The sequence below is a fragment of the Protopterus annectens genome, chromosome 2.part0, assembly GCF_019279795.1.
Source record: "Protopterus annectens isolate FY-2018-M chromosome 2.part0, PAN1.0, whole genome shotgun sequence".
In the NCBI taxonomy this organism is placed as follows: Eukaryota; Metazoa; Chordata; order Ceratodontiformes; family Protopteridae; genus Protopterus; species Protopterus annectens.
Genome location: NC_056728.1, coordinates 1729401990 through 1729407989, shown reverse-complemented (window position 1 = coordinate 1729407989; position 6000 = coordinate 1729401990).

Genomic DNA, 6000 nt, shown 5'->3' with positions numbered 1-6000 from the left:
GAATAAACAAAACCATATCAAAGAAATCTTTTCTCTAAGGGAAAATAAGAATGTTTCTAGTATACCAGAAATACTAGATGAATTTAGAAATCACTTTCACAAAATTAGCCATAATAATATTAACATGGAACCTAAAGATAAAATAAAGGCGTTTATAACCACAAATATGAATAAAAAGCTTAATAAACAACAGATTAAACTATTGGACAAGGGTATTTCATATACAGAAGTTATTACACAAATAAATAAGCTTAAATCAAACAAAGCACCGGGTAATGATGGTATTATACCAGAGATATATAAAATCCTTTCTAAAAATACATATTCATTAATACATAAGGTTTTTATTTTGGCCCAAACTGAGTTAATAACCCCCCCCATCTTGGCAATATACATTTATTTCGCCAATTTTAAAACCTAATAAAGATCCAACTAGATGTTCTTCATATCGGCCCATCTCATTACTTAATGTTGATTATAAAATGTTTATGAATATCTTTGCTGATATATTGAAGACAATCATTCCCGGCATTATAGATATAGATCAGACAGGCTTCATTGTAAATAGAAATACTTTTGATAATATAAGAAGAACTTTAACATTAATAGATTTTGCAAATAGGAAAAAGAAAGATTTAACACTTATTAGTCTTGATATTAGTTCAGCATTTGATTCAGTAAGTTGGGACTATCTGTTTACCTTAATGAAGTGCACAAACTTCTCGGATGCATTTGTAAATCTAATTGAACATTTATACAAAGGAACGTTGGCTTATATTAAGGTAGGAACATATGTTTCACAAAAATACCCATTCTTAAAGGTACAAAACAAGGATGCCCACTTTCTCCACTATTATTCACTTTAGTAATGGAGCCTTGGGCTAATTTGATCAGAAACAGTACTGACATAGAGGGTTTTGAAATAGATGAAAATACAACATCCAAAATTAAACTTTTGCAGATGATGTTCTAATTACATCAGCAGGATCTAATTCTTCTATACAGTCTCTATTTGATAACATGATGAATTTTAAAAGTATTTCTGGTTTAATATTCAATGAAGAAAAACTAAAATACTACCTATATATACGAAAAATATTCTCATTAGTGATTTTACTAAATATGTACCCAATTCAGGTCAGATAACTTATTTAGGTATAATACTATCTAAAGATATTAAATCTATTATATATAATAATTATAATACCTGTTTTCTTAATATACAAAATCTTTTAATACCTGGAATAATATGTTTTTACTATGGAGGAGACTTACAATTATTAAAATGATAATATTCCCCAAGATTTTATACTTAATACAATCAATAATACTTCCACCTACAAAATAATTATCAAGAAACTGAACACACTAATGTTAAATTTCTTATGGGCACCTAATAGACCTAGGATTGCATTAAAGAAACATACTAATAGCTGGTCTCAAGGCGGTATTTCTTTTCCAGACTTTAATTTATATACTATCTCTTCTATTGTAAAAGTTATTACTTTATTAATAGATCAGTCATATGTCACAAAATGGAAAGATTATTGGGAGCTAATTAGTATACACTTCATGAAAATCTCCTTAACACATAAAAATATGATTGTAAATAACTCCATGTTATGGTTCCTAAAGGAATTTTGTACTTCACCTATTACACCTAAACATATGGTTTGTTACCCATTAAATATTATTATTAGTTATCGTAACTTTATATTCATGCACCCTAAGTATAGGGAATGGAATTTTATTGTATTTCCTATAATGTATACTCAGGGTATGCTTTTGTCATCTACATCTGAAGGAACTCATTTAGCTATAGATAATGATCTAAAGTACTGGTATCAGTTGATATCTGATAATAAAGTTAAAAATCTAGATTTCTTAAAACAAGAATTTGATCTAAGAGAAACTTGCTGGTTAGAGGTTCAGACCTTTAGACAACATCTCATTAATAAAATAGATTTAATGTCTATAACTGTTAAAGAATCTATTCCAACACTGATTGATTACTTGATATTAAATTTACAACATAAAGTTTCTGATAAAGGTAAACTTTCATACATACATAAAGTTATCAGACAAGAAACTTTTTACAGTGTAGATACATACTGGAATTATTTCACTTCTATTAATGGGGACCCACCAAATCAACAAGATAAACAATATATATTGGAATCTGCTTATAGAACTATGTCTTCCATTGTCTGGAGACTTTATACATGGAAATTTTTACATAGATCTTTTTATACACCTTTGATGATGAATAAAATAAATAATAAAGATAATCTATGTAAGAGATGTAATGTAGAAATTAATGCTGACTGGGCTCATATGTTTTATGACTGTATAAAATTGAAAGAATACTGGAAGTCAATTAATGAATTTTACAGGCTCTTTTACAGATAATTTCATTATTTCTAAATCTCTTATATTATTCAACACACCTGTACCTCAAAGTGTTAAAAAGGTTAAGCTTCCCTTGTTATGGTCTATTCTAGCAGTGGCTAGGAAAATAATAACTAGAAATTGGATTTCAGATACACCTCCTTCGTTCAATGAATTTAAAAATGTTATGAATATAGTGTGCCATATGGAAGTAAACACAATTAGGACTAGAACAAACAGAAAAACATCTTATTTATTGTATGGGATAATTTACAAAATTTGTTAAAAAATTTTTAATTTCAATAGCATGGTATTTTAGTTTAATTAATTGATCTGATTGTAGTGGATGTCTTTGTAAATAGTTTAGTTGTTTTGTTGAATATTATAATAATACCTATTTTTAATTACTTGTATAAAATTGTTATGATATTTCTCTTATATGTTAAAACAATAAACCTGTTTTGTAAAAAAAAAAACACTCCAGCTTTATTCTGTCGCATCTCACCTACTCAGAAGTGATCTCTGCCTAACATACAAAGCTATGTCAAACACAGAGCTGTTGGACATGCTCCACTTAAAGAAATCCCAATCTCTCCGAGCTTCGGCACCAAAATCCGGACCGAAATACAAAAGGAGGGGGTGTATCCATTTTCATAAAGGATACCCACACCTCCAGGTTAGTGACACAGCACAAGGTCTCGGCGACCATCCAAGTGCAACTAACAGTGGGCAAAGCTGCTTATCAGATCACCTACCCTCACTCAGCATTCCTGAGAACACTGGAAAATATAAAGGTCCTACCAAACACCATGATATTAGGAGATTTCAACTACCCAAACTACCCAAACATTGACTGGGAGAATTACTCAAGTACAAACTCCTTTGCCCAATGCTTCTTAGAGTTTATAAACTCAAATGCCCTGGAACAGCTGGTCACCATGCCCACTAGAGGTGACAGCATACTGGACCTGCTCATCACCAACATGGGGGATCAGTGTTCCACACCAGAGGTAAACCCTCGCTGGTAAGATCAGATCATAAAGTAATCACACTGGACATCCACATCCCGACCCCACCCCCAGTCAAGGAAACCACTGTGAAAAACTTTTCAAAAGCAAACTTCACACTTCTCAAGACCAAAGTGGAAAGTTTCAAAGCCCCCTTGCTACAGGATAATGCTATCCAATCCACAGAATACTTTACAAGTGCATTATATGAGCATCTACAGGGATGCATGGATTGAGCCATCCAGAGTAAAACCAAGACTCACTCCTCCAAAAAGAGGAAACCAGTCTGGTGGTCCTTGGCCATAAATAAGCTATACAACAGAAGGAGTAAACTACTACATGATAGAGCAAAATTCCAAAAAGGAAAGGCATCACTGATCATTATTAGCAAGAAACTACGATCGCTCATAAAATCATCCAAGGCCAGTTTCTAAAGAAACATTGCCAAGGAATCTAAAGATAACCACAAAGCCTTCTTTAGCTATATCAAACATTTAGGTGTCAACTCTCAGATATGCTTTGAGCTACTGCAAAATGGCAAAAAATACACTGAACCAACTGACATTGCCAACATCCTGGTGGACAAGTTTAGTTCCAACTTCACCCCCCCCCTCACCCCCAAAAGGGCCTGTGTCCATCCCAGAAGAATGCAGAGCCCAGACATGCAGGTGAACACAGCCCTGTCCAAAGCTAAGAACACAGCATCAATGGGACCAGATGGTGTCCCAGGCTGCGTCTTACACGAGCTCCAAAAGGAACTAAACCCTCACCTAAATTCACTGTTCAGACTCAGCCTTACCACAGGCTATGTACCCAAAGAATGGCGTACAGCAACAGTCATCCTGCTCCACAAAGGTGGTGCCAGAACAGAACCTGAGAACTATCAACCTATAAGCCTGACCAGCCTGGTTTGCAAAGCTATGGAGCGAATTATCATGGAACTCATAAACAGAGACATTGGGAACCTCAAGACACTGGACCCTACCCAATTCGGCTTTGTTAAAGGCAGATCCTGCCTCCTAAACCTAGTTAACTTCTTTGAAACAGTTACCAAGGCCATAGATGAAGGGAAGGTAGTCCATACAGCCTACCTGGACCTCACTAAGGCCTTCAACACCATTCCCCACTCTGGCATTATAGACAAGCTTACCAGCTTGAACATTAACCCCTATGTCATGAGATGGGTGGCCAACTGGCTCATGGATAGAACACACATGGTCAGAGTTGCGGGTGCCATGTCTGACTCTAAACCAGTCACAAGTGGCATCACACAGGTCTCGGTCCTGGGACCCCTCCTGTTCAGTATATACTTCTCTGAGGTGCAGGCAACATGGGAGGACTATGGCTGACCAAGTTTGCAGATGACTGCAAACTGGGGGCCATAATCGACTCTCTGGCTGACACAGACATCCTCCAGAAGGGTCTTACAGAGACAGATACTTGGTATCAAAACCATAGCCTCAAGCTGAATGCCAAAAAATCCATAGTCATCCCCTTTGGAAAAAACAAAGTGCCCACGAATTACCAAATAGGTGGTAATCCACTAGGTACGGAAAATGTAATTAGGGACCTGGGGACCCAGGTAGATAGTAACCTCTCCTTTGATAATCACATTGCCAAAGTGGTTAGATATTCCTTCTATGTAGCCCATCTAATCACGAAAGAGTTCACCTCTAGATCAAGAGAGGTCATTGTTCCCCTCTACTCATCACTCATTAGGCCCATAATAGAGTACAATGCCCCATTTGGTATGTACCTTAATTGGCACATGCAACAGCTGGTAAGACAACAGAAGTACCTTACCAAGAGGATCATGGGCCTCAAAGAGATGCCCTATGCAGCTTGACTAAAGAAACTCCAGCTCTACTTGGTTACTTACTGCCTGCTCAGAGGTGATCTATGCTTGATGTATAAGGCCATGTCCAACCTGGAATTAATGGACATGCTCCACCTCAAGAAAAACAAATCTCTTAAAGCCACACACTTCAGTGAATTAAACCTCATCAAAGCAATAAACAGGACATGCTGGAGGGATAGATTCCTGGCCCAGAAACTTCCCTCACTCTGGAATAAAATCCCAGTTGATGTTAGGCAGAGCCCCTCACAGACTCTCTTCAAGAGGAATCTTGACGAGTGGATGGGAAATTGTAATTTTACCCCTGGGATCACTTCAGTGGCCCTGCTAGACAGAGGCCCAGGAAACTAATTTAAAAGGGAGGTGAAAACCAACACATCCTGGCTAGGCTTATAAATGCCCTTTGGCAGATAGCCTAGAACCTACCTATGAACCTATGAACCTACACGCTCTAGGGACCTAAACATTGTCACCACAATAAACAGAACATGCCAGAGGGATAGATTCCTGTCCCAGAGACTTCACATACTCCAGAATAAACTACCTATCTATATAAAACAAAGCTCCTCATTAGCACTCTTCAAGAAAAATCTTGATGATTGGATGGGAAATAGGAAATTCACCCTGGGGATCACTTCTGTGTCTCTGCTCGACAGTGGCACAGGAAAATAAATTTCTCGGGTGGCAAAAGCCAGGGTACCTTTTTGGCTGGGCTTGTATAGGCCCCAGGGCTGATAGCCTAGTACCTAC